This window comes from Sebastes fasciatus, chromosome 6, assembly GCF_043250625.1.
Source record: "Sebastes fasciatus isolate fSebFas1 chromosome 6, fSebFas1.pri, whole genome shotgun sequence".
NCBI lineage: Eukaryota > Metazoa > Chordata > Actinopteri > Perciformes > Sebastidae > Sebastes > Sebastes fasciatus.
The window spans coordinates 22,083,576-22,098,093 of NC_133800.1; the positions used below are offsets into that span (position 1 = coordinate 22,083,576).

At 39.6% G+C, this 14,518-nt stretch overlaps 1 long non-coding RNA gene across 2 annotated transcripts in view; it reads left to right on the forward strand.

Annotated features, from left to right (window-relative positions):
* Window positions 1-8,659, forward strand: part of LOC141769398 (uncharacterized) — a 52,202-nt gene extending 43,543 nt beyond the window's left edge. For both annotated transcript variants that reach the window (XR_012594291.1, XR_012594292.1), the window contains 2 exons: window positions 5,585-5,694; window positions 5,814-8,659. This is a non-coding gene — a long non-coding RNA (uncharacterized LOC141769398). The remainder of the gene's footprint in view (window positions 1-5,584; window positions 5,695-5,813) is intronic.
* Window positions 8,660-14,518: the final 5,859 nt, after the last annotated feature.

Consider the following 14,518-nt stretch of genomic DNA (forward strand, 5'->3'; position numbering starts at 1 on the left):
TGACAATTTCCAGAACTGCTGTGAATCAAGTTTCCCCCACTGAGCTTTTTTTAACCCTCGCTGCGATCGTGGCACAAAGGAAATTTCCAGCGCCGCATGTCGCCGTGTTGAATGAACGGTGTTGCCGTGTGTGTGCTGTGTAAACTCAACCTCCATCTGTGGTTCAGGTAGAGCCCAGATGGCGAGATTGCAACTGACCACGCTTTGACCCTAAAGCCTTCCAACCAACAGCATCAACTCAACTGCAGGGGGAAAAAAGTATTTCACTGTGCATGAAAGCCACATTCAAGGAAAGAGACTGACTTGTTTTGTAACCCTTTTCTTGGCCATCCTGGTGTAGATGAGTGATGAAGCTGGCAATCTGTTCCGCCTGTGAATCCGATTCCCAGGCAGCTCTGAACGCTCTGACGGGACGTCATAACATTATGAGGACTGATTTTACAAAAGTGACTCAAGGCCTTGTATACATTGTGCAAACTTCTTACATGATGTCAGCTTATCTAACAACATTAATGTTAACTTTAGCTGCAAACGTTTTTATGTCTGAGTGAGCAGAAATAGCAAGTCTTTGATCAGGCGATAGAATATCCGCTGTAAAAAAAAGAAGAAGAAAAACAGCTGTAGTTGTTAGTGTGTGGTCTGAGCCTCTCTCTTTTCCCAAACACTGTATTGTGTTTGCTCTCTGTGCGTTGTCTCCCCCGGGCTTTAGGGAGTGACCTGGGTCTGTGGGATGGTATGCCGCTTTAGTCAGGCGCCGTTTGTAATTCCAGACACATTACATCAGATGATCAGATTCCTTCAGGCTTTCATTCCAGATCAGATAAACCTGCATTTCACCTTACACCTTCTGCCCTAAGCCTCACATCCACCTGCAGCCGGTTTGTTTTCCAACTCGAAGGAACGTAATGAGTCAGCATCAGTGAGACTGTGAGCTGATTGGACATCACGACATACCAGAGCGCTGCGTCCTTATCGGCACATAAATTATGCTGCTTCAGAAATATGATGAAAATCTGATGTTTGTGATTAAGCAGTGCGAGGAGTAAGCCTCAGCACAGCTGGCCCAGATGGATTTCAAGGGGAGCAGATCTGTTTTTAGACTTGTGTAATACGCTTCACCCCGATAGTGGCTGCAAAGCACAGAGGCTTTTTTTGGTGAATTCAGTCTATAATGGCTGAACAAACAGTGCTGCATTCGCGCGGCTAGCATTATCAGCAATCCAGGAGATAACGCAAGCCTGTTTTTACTGGAGGAGACAACGGGAAACAAGGACTTGGGTTGGGGATAGTGGGGGTGAAGGGTGGGGGGTACATTGTGAACTTGGACATGTCTGGGTTTCTTTACGCCAGCATGATTAATCTCACACACACACTGAGAGTCATGGCCAAAGGGAGTTTGTGGGAACTTTGCTCAGACCAATGGGACTCCCCAGTACAATTATCCTCTTCAAAGGCTAGTTCCCTTGAGACACATGGTATATATATATATATATTCTAAATAGGAAAACAAGAGATTGTTGCATAAATGTATATATTTATTTGTAGTGCCTCTAGGGGTTATTTTAGGCCAAGCAATGCAGTTTACAGTTGCTTGTGAATTGGCACATTTACATTCCAGTCTTGTTCTCAGGCACTCATGCTGGGTTTCGACATCGCCAGTCTCTGGGTCAGTCCTGCGGGTGAAATCATAACCACTGAGCTGGCATGTCAACTGATCCATCTCCATGGCAACTAAGCAAACTCCATCTGAAGCTCGGGGGGGGAAAAGCCACTTAGGCCCTCTCTACACGTACAGTATACAGATATTTTTAAAAACGGATATTTTCCTCTACATTTTGGCCTCGTCCACATAAACACAGAGTTTTGGGTAAGAAAAAAACGTATATTTTTAACAGCTCCGGTTACTTTGTATTGGTCTAATGGTGATTGAATGTGCTTTTGGCGATTGAAGGCGAGGTTTGGAGCACTCAGAACGGCTATGGACATAAACCTGAATGACCTCACTTTTGTCATTTATGCATGTAAAGAGACAGTTGATGACAGCAGTGTGATGACAGTCATGCAGTTCGACCAGGAATCCCAGCCCCCCCATGAACAATAACTGTTATCGCACTGACTGTAATGAAGCTGAAAGAAAGGGAGTGAGAAGGGTGGTAACAAAATTCCTTGACCCTTAACTTGTAATCTCACTTGTGGTTACATGTAAATATTACGGCGACTGTTTGGAGTTGTTTTTGCGTTCCAGTGTGGATGGAAATATTTTGTAAAACGAAGGTCGTGCGGACATATTCTTTTTTTTAAACAGAGAGGAAAATATATGTTATTAAAAATATCTTCATACGTGTAGACAGGGCCTTAGTGGACTTAGTGAGTTGGTATGTTTTGCCAAACTTATGTTGAGTTAAAACAGACTTCTTGTTTGCTTATTTGTGCAGCAGCATAAACGAAACATATTGTTATTTAGTAATTGGTAATAAGTGCTTCCTTATAACTCTGAATCAGGGATTACATAATCGATAATATTGTTACTCAGACTGCTGGATACAAAGTTAATGAACCAATTTCTGATAATTATTTCCTCCTATCTGAGAATCTGCGTATTGGCCACTTTCTGATTCACTTTTGCTATTAATTCTATGTCCCTTGGTTCATACTGAGCTGTTACGAATGCATTGCTTCATGACGACCTTACCTAACTTAAACAAAATGTACTGGAAAATAGCCCAGAATAAAGTATTTTCTGTATGTTCAGCCTGAGCATAATCTGAGCATTAATGACAGCCTTGAACAACTCTAGCTGTGCAAGCAGCTGTGCTGTCAGAGACGACCTTTGCTTCACTTTCATAATATCAATAAAGAGACATTTTTAGTTATGTATTACATGTGTTAATGTAATGTATCAGACCCAGTGTATTGGGCCTTTGGACCTGTAATGGTAGGTTATTCAAGTATGATCGAATCTCTGGAGAGAAGCTGTTAGCTCCGGTTTACATCACATTAATGGATATGAGTTCACCACCGCGCTGTTAGGGCCAGTGACATATTGTGGCACACTGCCAGCACAGTTCAGCTCAGTCTCGGTCTCTTCCCTCATGATAATTGGCATGATAACAAGACACATTAGACATTCCTAATTAGATCAGGAAATGGTCTTCTGAGGACATTGAATTGCGCTGTATAGGTGCTGTTGTCATTGGAAAAAGTAAAGCTGACCATGTACTTCATGCTGTCAGCAACTGAAGGCAGCCAGTGTTTGGTTTTGGCCTAGTAGGCTAAATAACATTAATGACGTGCTGATCCTTCGGGTCAAAAGCCAGCAGATAGAGTGGGATGAAATGAGTTGTTGTGTGTCTCTTGAGGTAAAGTGTACTTTCTGGTGCTTTTCTGTGGTGACTGTACTCACTCAGGACACTCAGCCCAATCTCATACTTCATTAATCCTTCCCCAGCCTGACGCTGCCTAGAACCAACGATCAATCGGAAGAGGGGTTATCTCAAATTGTCACCACTTTACCCACCCATCTGGTACCATGATTTATAACCCACCACAGCAAAGGAAATAACACAAGGAAATTGCTTCTATGTGGTTTAGTTTGATCAAATCTGCTGACTTCTAAAGGAAACAAACACATCCCTCTATCAAACAGCAGGTAATATGAGGAGACAGTGATTTATTGAAACCGTCAGAGACAGAAAGAAAATCCAGTTTCCAACCTCTTTTGTTTATAAATGACAGTAAGTATTTTTACATATTTCCTCTGGATCAATCTTATCTGTCCTGCTGATGAAAATGAATTAAAAACATGGAGACAAACATTGCTCCAGACACGCACACAGTGGAGCCAAGCTTTGAGGTGATAGCTTTCCCACAACAACATGCACTAGTTTGTTATTTGAACACAGTCAATTACTTCTGTTTAGTAAGCAATTACTCTGTCTCTATAAACTTGCAGATGGGTCATCACCTCTCTGTGCCCCTTCAAATGAAAACATCAGCAATTAGTCAACTTTGACATCATTATAATGCTGTAACACATTATGATCCAGCTCGAGGTCAGTTTAAAATGACAGCTTTGTGAATGGGCGCTTGCTGAAGTTTGTCTCTCATCGATGGGACTTAAAGTATAAATTCAGTTTATTACAACGTCGATCCTATTTTGTAGTTTGGGCCATAATGTTGATCAGTTATGGCAACATTGTAGTAAGAGAGAGATATGGGAACACGGTAACATAGCTAGCAAAAAGTCAGGTGGGGCAAAAAACTTTGTACCATCAGCAGGTTGTAAACAAACAAACAGTTTTGTCAGATAATGTAAATCTCTTTATTTGAAGGTAAAACTGTAAATGTTGACTATAATCAGTCGACTAATCGGTCGTTTTGGCCTCAGTTGACTAAGATTTCTTCAGTCAGTTAGTTGTTTTTTATGCTTTTTCATGGTGAATTACTTATTTCTGAGAAACTTATGAGCACATCTCTGGTAAACCCCAGATTTAAAGTGAGGCTTTTGTGCGATTCTTTTATGGAGAAACTCAGTTTCACAGATCTGATTAAATCAACTAATCGATTAGTCGACAAAATCATATGAGTGTTAGTCTACTAAGAATGTCTTTGGTCGAGGACAGCCCTAGTGCACAACTATGCCAAGTATGGTAGGTTCAAGTTGGGAAGTACCATGTTATTATTACTGAGAAGAATGATGGTTTAAACAATGCAAATAAGTATTAAACCAGAATCATTCTTTAGAAAATTGCTTTCATGAAGTGGCAAATCAGAAGATGTGCAAACATTTTGGACCGGTCACCAATCCTCATATCAAATATTCTGATATGTTTCTAGCACTACAACATCTGTAATCCACCTGTTTTGCATATGTTAGGCTTAAACTTTAAGAAAATCCATCCATCCATCCATTATGTGTAACTGTAACTATCCTATTCAGGGTTGGGGGGGGGGGGGGGGGGGGTTGACATTCACACCCAGGATCTTCTCACTGTGAGTTTGTAGCATTAATGACGGTGCCGGTTGTTGAAGAACACATTTTATATCATCGGCTATGTCTATATCAGTAGCAATGTTTTAGGTCAATATAAATTTCCAAATCAATTTCATACATACTTTTCCGCAAAAACAAAAAAAAAAAACAGCTGCATTAAAACAATTTCATATAATCAGCACAAGCCTGGGTCTTATTTTTGTAGTTATGGACATACTTGGGGCTGGAGTGGACGAGAATCGAAACAAGCAGTGCCATGATTAGATTGCTTTACCAGATCTCCACAATAATTATTATTTTCCACTTTACAGTAATCTGCCGTGAAAACGTGCATCGGCATATAAACTGTTCCTGAAATCAGGCTCTCAGCAGGAGAAAGCATTATCCTCCTACTGCCTCTCAGTTTGTTATTTCAATCTGGAGGGCCTTTGCCTGCCAGAAACCTGCGTGTTATTTTCAGAGAGATGTCAGGCTCAGGAAACATTGCTGATGTGCATGACAACCCCCTTAATGCCTGCTTCAATTCACACCATCCATCTCATTTTACAGCGACTGATCATTTGTCTTATGTTTGTCAACCTTTTCCCTCAGCCAAGCATGAAGTAGGCTTTGACGGAGTATCCTCTCGAAGCTCGAAACTCCCATCTGCACGCACGCAATGAAGGTTCAGTGATGAACTTGCTTGACCTTTACAACTCTAAGTAGGTACTCTTTGTATTAGACCCCTGGCTGCTGGTGCGGGTGAAATGTACATGCATCATTCAGATTAGCATGACAGCATCAAAAGTCATATGTATATTTTGATCTTTTGAACTTTCAGAGTTGGAGTGTGTGAAACAGGACGTCTGCAGTGCTCCATGCAGTAAGCTAACTTTAAACTAGCTGTTGATAAGGAAATACCATAGACTGCATATATAAATATAGATGGACGACATGTCTCCACTTCCTCCCACTTTACAAAAGTGTAAACCAAAATATTCCGGATACAGGAGCTGCCATCTTGAGATTTTCATGTCATTTGGAGCCTGAGTCTTTGCAGTAGTGATCGGGGAGCTGGAGCCGCGGTATCGAGGTCCCGCCCACACACCCGCCCAAGCCAATCACGAGCCGAGCACAGCCACAGCTTGTTAGCGTGAGCCATCTAACTGCTGCATTAGCACCACGGTAGCTGTTTGGCAAGAAAGACACAACAACTCACCATAATATCTCTATAACTACATTTGTAATCAAATTGACACATGTTGTTTTACACAGACTCGTGACTGTTTCGGAGCCTCTGGCTGCGACTACTTCACTCGGAGCAGCTGTCAATCACAGTTGTTAATCATGACGTCTCACCCCCTTTTTATATAGCATCAAATATCTAATTAAAACCAAACTTATCAGAAAAACATTTGAACATACACCAGCATGATAAGAACTTCCTGAAATGACAGAAACTATCTTTGAGAAAAAGTTATTTGACGTGTACTTTGACTTTTTAGTCGCCACCAGGGGGCGATTGAGATGTTTTGGTGTCACTTTTGGGGCACTGTCATGTCGTCCAACTTTATAGACAGTATGGTAAATACCTTCAAACTGTAGGCCGACTGCTTGTTAAACCTCAGAGTAATGTTTGTGTTATGGCTAATTGATTACATTTGTCAAGTAACTTGTCCAACGCTGCATATAGTGTATCAAATACAGATATCTAACCTGTTTCTGAGCTATTTTAACTGTATAATACTGAGCTGGTACTGATGGCAAAGTATACGTACATTAGGATTAAATACCACTAAACCCCTTACGTAAATGTTAGGTTGATATGACATGGTTTGTCAATGCGATATAGGTCACTGTAGTAGATGAATTGCTTTCCATCTCTATAATTAGGCCTAGGTGTCAATCAATGATACGTTTCTTTTACAACTAATCTCTGTAAGCACAAGATAATAAAGTAATATTATCTTGAAAAATGACATTGGATTCTTACAGGAATTCTGGCAGTAGAAGTAATTAAACCGAGCTGAAAGTTCATGTCGCCAAACAGAAAGCAAATTTACCAACTGTAGCTTGTTGCTCAGAAACAACAGACTTGCATGTCCCATCTCATCACACAGGGCTTTTCATCTTAGAAAGTGAAGCCAGTGTTCCCTCTAATTTTGGCTCAGAGATTGCGTCTCTGTGGGTGATTAAAAGGTGTTTCGTTGGATTTTCAGTTGATGAAAATTGCCGCGTTGTTAAATGCAGGAAACTTTGCATTCATCACTTTGGTTTGTGCCAGAGGACTTTTCCTCTTTGTGTCACTTGCTGAAAGAAACTACAACAAAACCAGTCATTTAGAGTTGTATGAAAACCTATGCAACCTATCTAACCTAACATATGACTAAATCTTTATTAATTTTGCAAAAAAATATTATTTTACTTACTACGTGTATAAGTGTGTTGGAGAAATTTGGGCAGAGCTACAGTGAAAACTACAAATCTGAGGAAGAAAAAACGATTTTGATTGGTTTTGATATGGATTGTTTTGTCATTATAATCATTATGATAAATCTCATATAGAAACATTTTGTAATTTTTAATTCAACAAAAAATGCTGTTTTTACGACTGGACTGATGTTTATGTTAGTAGAAACTTAAACAGTGTGCAGAATATCTTCTCAACCATCTGAACCATCGTTATGCAGAAAGATGACTGTACAACAGCTGATTCTCCAAACCAGGCGTGTCACACATGGAAATAATGAAACTATCCATGTGTTGTGGTGGCGCCATCATATCCATTTTGCCGTTGTAGTGGCCTCCAAGGTCTCCACTGACTAGTTGTTAGCGTGATGGTACTACAATCCACCAGGGCTTTGTTGTACATTTCAGGAATGCTGTCTGTAGTGCCAGAATGTACTGTAGGATGAAAGTGGTATGGATATCTGTTCCGGTCACTCCGGGGAACAGCAGCTTTTTTCTAGTGGTGATGTCTAAATACAGTGTGAACTTTCCACGAAAGATTTACCACATCTGAGCTGTAAGCATCTGTTATAATCAGCACTGACTTCCCAGTTTGTTTGTTTTTTTGTCGTATAATAATAATTACAGCATTGGCATCATCTGTAAGGAATTACTGGAGTTAATTTGAACTGATGGCATGGACACACATAATTTAATGATAAAAGAAAGGAAATTCAATCAAGAAAATTAAAACCAAAAGGAATTGTCAAAGTGCTCATTTTATTTCCTAAACCACTCAAGACATAATCGGGGCTGAACCACTAAATGAATATGAAGACATATTGCATCTCCAGGTTCTAACAGCACACATGCATACATCTGTTATTAATGACTGTGGTATTAAACCATATTCAGTTGATTTGCTGGGGTGAATTTTTTATTGATGCAGAGATTTAAACATGTATTTATATACGAGAAAGCTGGGAGAGATTAAAATGGCCTTTGCTTTGACAGTTTCCCCACAAGGATGGTGATCTCCCTCAGGGTCATCTCTGTAAACTCTGAGAGAATCTGTTATCACAGAGACGGACAGCAGTTTCTCACTGGGATTGCTCAGTAATCCACTCTGATCAGACATCAGAAACTAGGGGTGGGAGAAAAAATCGATTATGTATCCCGATTTTTTTCTTTTTACGATTTTGAAATAGATTTTTTAATGCCAGAATCGATATGTTTGCTTTAAACCGGCCATAGCAAGCAGAAACCAGCAGATACGACCTTCACATTTTAAATCCAAAGTGGTAAACACTAAACATACAGTAAAGTATGGAAACACTTTGGGTTTCACACATTGCAGGAAAAGCAGAGCTAGACATCATGGCTAAAGCTGCATGCTAACTCTGTCATGGACAGGAAACATTATCGTATTGCGATAACGTGTAGTAAAGCCAGCCGTCACTCTCGTCTCCGTGGTCAAATCAGCCGACGCTACAACTGTAGAGCACCCATATACTGACATTTATGTTAAATTCAAATGGCCCCGATGGAGCCGACCACGGAAGTATACATGTGAATACGTCAACAAAGGGAACTGTATATACTACATACATATATGGAAATAAGATTGATTGGATTATATCCACCAGATGTATAAAACATTACATGTCCCTTATAAATTACAAAGAAAATATCACTAATTTGTGACGGAAATGTCGTTATTCTTTGATTTTTCTTTGATTCTTTGATTTCGGAATATCGAATCGCAATACTTGTAGAACCACATTACTTAAAAATCTAAATACATATCGAATCGGCATCCAATTATCGTGATAGTATTGAATCGGGAGATGGGTGTATCGTCCCAGCCCTATCGATAACCAAAACAAACATTAGACAATTCAACACTCGGGGGATAATGTTGATTTGACTGATCTAAAAGTTTATTATTTTAGATCATATTAGGCAGCATGACCATAGCTATTCTATTCTGCTGTGATCAATTTGAGAAGGTAATCCTCCTTTGACCCTCACCAAAGAATATTACAAATACATGATGAAATGCACCATTTGAAAATGAGTCCCATGACATGCCAACCGGTGACTCTTTCTCTACAATTTAAATGTCATTTCCTCGTGCCCGGCAAAAAGAGTCTTATCTTTTGAAACAACCGTCTCTGTTTACTAACACAGGGAAATATTCTTGCTCTTTTTGCTGTACTGTGACCATAAATGATTTAAGGGTAAAATGCTCCCCTCTTCTGTCTGTAAGACGCACTCCACCCTTTGCTGGAGAAACGAGGCACATTCCACAGGAAGTTTATCCGTCGCCTCTTCCCTTCATCCATCGCTCTTCCTGCCTCTACTGATCTTCCCTGATTACTGATGGCTGGGTGGGCCGATAAGAGATGCTAATGAGGAGAGGAGACCCTTAGACTTAAGCTTTTTCACACACAGATAAGTTATGTAAGAAAATGCAAAAAAAAAACACTGCATTTTACATTATCAATGTAAAGATTATGGCATTTTATGTCATGTTTTTTTCAAAAGTAAGTGAACACAGCATATACTGGTTGAATTCCCAAATAGGTCACCAGCCCGTCCCAAGACATTCATACTTCATACATACACATCCAGACTCCATCTAAGGATCAGAGATTTTATTTTATTTTTTTACCCCACTGAATATACCGCTGTAGCAGCTGCCACAAGTTCCATCAGATAGCATGATTGCTCCAGGCAGGTCGGCTGTTTGTCACCACAGGCTGTCAACTCCTGGTCAGCACACCTGCAGCTCCTGCAACCAGAACACTAATCCAAAAGCTGCTACTGCATTGTCTGTGGCTGACAGAATAGCTGCTAGTCACCGCAGACCTGTGAGAAGAAGCACGTCCAAGTGCCACAAACACTATGCATGCACATAATACTGTAGAGCAGGTGTCTTTAAGCTGTCGCTGACTCTGTATACCCAGTGCCTCTTCTTGCAAGAATAAAATACAACAAAGACATTTCATCTGTTTGGGATCTTGATTTCAACGTTCATTAGGACTCATCTTGGAATACTGAAAGAATTTCCATTACACTCTTCAAAGGGAATGAAAAGGGAATTGTCTTGTGTTGGCAGGTGATTACAGGAAGCTTAAACGCCTCACAGCCAAGATTGAAATGCAAAAAAAGAAATTGGCTCTCAATTTTCTGCACTGTTACTCCCTGTGTTTACTTTTCTAAAACGAATTTGGTGCAACGCGGGTGGAAAATGAAGTGGCATTTGTGGCATTTTTTGTCCTCCATAGAACAAGTGATAAAAAAGGAGAACTGGAAAATAGAAATGGATGTTCAAAATTAAATTAGTTTTGAACGTTGTAGTTTCTTGACCTAAGAAGTATTTGTGTTGGGTGGCTGTTTGTACAGGAAGCTTAAATGCCTCACAGCCAAACTTGAAATGCAAAAAATAAATTGGCTCTCAATTTTCTGCAGTTACTCCCTGTGTTTACTTTTCTAAAACGAATTTGGTGCAACGCGGGTGGAAAATTAAGTGGGAAAAAGTAGGAAAAAGTTTCATTTCAGACTCACACAGGTACACGGCCCGAGCCATGACCCATGATACTGGCATGTACCCTGTCATGAACATATGATATGAACCACGACCTGCACCAGGCTATCGTCTAAAGGAAGTGATCATTTTTTTCCTCTAAAATGTTCCCTTTGACTCACGATGCACTTCACTACACAGTGCCAGTTTACTTAAGGGAGCCAGATTTATTTCAAAATGTGCCTGCTCAGAATCCAGAATCTCCATATAATGTCAGAGTTTGGACCATACTTGTGAAAATCTTGACTCTTCTGACAAATGGGCGCAATAATTAAGGCTTGAACCTCTCCATTGCCGTGTCCCAAGAAAGTCAAGAGTGCTTGCACAGGTATGTGATGATTGGCTTGCCCTTACGGGGGGATTAGATCCAGATGTGCAGTGTGTCTGCTAGTGGAGTGAGAGAGGGCACTCCAGCTCTGTCTCACACTCTCCAAACGTCTAATAATCAGCTCTAAAATAGTATTGAATGCCAAAACAAGCCAGCAGATAGGAAGGAATCTGACAACCGTGTGTGATTTCAAAAGTAAACTATCCATCAGGAACTTTGATGCAGCCGTTTTGATCGGGATTTAATGTAGACAGACATCTCTACTTTGTTCTGTTTTCAGCGAGCTTGATGGAATATCTAATCAAAACTTGGATGCTGGTTGGTTTTTTATTATCTGCACTAAGGACATACAGTATTTTTCTTGTGTAATACAATTCTTCACGTATAAACAACATTTAAAAATCAAATTGGGAAAGTAATGTTTGTATGTATTGCCTGATCCACTGATATTTACTAAAGTCACCATTCTAGAGTTAATATATCTTAAGCTGTGACATCCCCTTGTGATAGACAATAGACAATGGACAATATAGTGTATGACATTAACTTAAGAACAATGGAGAGATAATGAAAGGTCATTTTGAGCTGAAAAAGGCCATCTAGATGAGAACAGCTACCTGGAGGAAAGATAAAGGTCAGGCTGTGTCATTAATGGCAAGTGGTTTCATTTTCTTCAGTGTGCTCAGGAGCATTAACGGTTTCGAGTTTTTGAATATTTGGGGACCAACTCAATTTCCAGTCAGGCACTGAGGTGAAGTTTAGGCAAAAGCGTAAAATTACTGTAGAAAAAAAGGGAGGCAAAGAAGTGAAAATACCACTTTCATATCCCTTTCATCTCTTGAGAATTAAGAAAATGTCATTTGATGTTGAATCATTTAAAGGATCATTTTACGCATGAAGAAGATCTGCAAAAAATAAAATCAAACTCAGACGTGCTTTGACTCCTCGACGCAGGCTTGATGCCACAACACGTCAGAGTTTGTTTTAAGGTCTAATATGACTATGCCATGACAAAAAGGCATTTTATTGTTTATTTTTGTCTACATGTATCCTTATCCAAAGAGCACCTCAGACAAACTATATTTGAGTCCAGCAAGCGCTCAAACATTTTTAAAGAAAAATCTGCAGTTGGGATGTTTTCTGGCCTATTCCCTAAAGGGATACTCCATCCCAAACTAGTGCACTATATTGTGATTCTGATGGAAGCAGTGTATTTAGTCACATCAAAGATAGATTTTGAGTGGAGTATCACTTTAATATTTAAAAATCTTATTTATGTGACCACCAATCTGCTAAGACACACAAACGGTTCAATATTAAAGTAAGTGAGACCTTTTTAAAATTGACACATCCGCCTCTAATAACGTAACTGCAGCTCTACTTAGTTCAAGGCACCATTAGGCTGTGTTCTAATACTTGCTGGTATGCATACATAAGGCTTTTTTTGACCCTGTCTTTTCACATTATCTAAATCCATACACCAAATTGTAATGATGTTTTGGTTCTCAGGAGACCACACAAAATGAGAACAAAGTATGTTTACCTCTAGCTTTTGGGTCAGCAGAGACCTAATAGCATCTTGTAGATGAACACAGAGGAAAGAATGCATCCGAGCTTTGTCATTTATCACCAGAGCACTAACAACTCTACGGCTCAAATAGCTTAATGGCTCTATTATTTTAGCAAAATGGTCACCACATGTTTAAAAGTGTGGCCACAATGACTCCAAGGCATTAGCTGTGCTAGAATGAACGTCCTGTACCCTGTTAACTAATAATCATGCATACACACATTGTCAAAGAGAGATATGAGAGCATAATATGAATCAACCACCATGTTCCTTAAACAGCTCCATTAGGCATTAAGTATGTAAACCACTTACAGTGGAAATGTAAAACACATGCATTTGGTGCTTGATTAATCATCTGGGCTGCAAACACTTTAGGTGACACTGGTAGTCAGGAATTTGGGAATGAATAAGGAGAGTGGCTCCTGTGGAATTTAACCTGTCTAACAATTAATAAAAACATCCATAAAAGAGCAAGAAGTCTTTTGTCAAAGTTTGTACAAAGCCTAATATGACTCCCCAAAAACCCAGAGACAAATACAACAACTCTCCTATTGAAATAAGGAATGAATAATAGTAGTATTATCCTGAATCAAGCTTTATAAAGTTGGTGGAAAGTAAAAAAAAAAAACATGGTCTGCATAACTACATGTATTTAGTGATGAAACAGTGACCTCTGCAGGAGAAATCCCCACACTGGCAGACAACCAAAACATCTCATCAATTGTAAAACTTACTCAGAAATTGTGTAATTTTTGTCATTTACAGACTATTGATACAACAACGAATTCAAGACACAGGTCGACCTTTTATTCTAACCCGAAGTTTCTTGACCTGAGTGTGAACCAGGCTTGCAGGAGATCTGTAAAAGGGATATTCTGATTTTGTTTGCTACATTTTTACTAAAAGATACTGGAAGACCAACACAGTCAGTGGTCAAACAGGTCAGCAAAAGACTGGAGAAACTGTAGATACAGTATGAGGAGAGAAGTGTGTGCACAGCAGACTCATATGTAAATGTTGAGGGTCAGATTTTCATCTTATAAAAGGTCTAGTGGGTTGGAATGATGTTATTGTGATCTCTTGTCTACCTGAATTAAATATACAAGGGGGTCCCATGTGGTTGACACAGCCTGTGTTGAGTTCTTGTGTCATGTGTCATAGTGCTTTTCATATATTTATTGTGTTTATTGTGTGATAATGCAAATTGAAGCCAAAATGGGATTCCTTTGACTAAAAACAAAGTCGTAGCTCATAACAGTGGGGTTGCAAATAAAGTTGAACATTCCTAACAGACTGACTCTGCTGCAAGATAAAAGAAGAAATAAAAGTTTTGACTTGATATAGGTAAGGATGAAGGGATTTATTTAACCAGCTCCTACCCTTATCATGGGAAAGAAAAATACAAAGAAACAGTAAGACAGAAGAACACAAGGCACCTCACAATACAGTGCAGCTTTAACAAGATTAGCATCTGCTCACTGTAATCATCGCTTTCCACCATAGACAAAGGGCATCAGCAGGATACAGTTCATAAATGCAATTCTTTATACATCTAGCATTCTCAAATGTTTACATGGCAAAGCTGCGAGACTTTTATTCCTTTTTTTGACA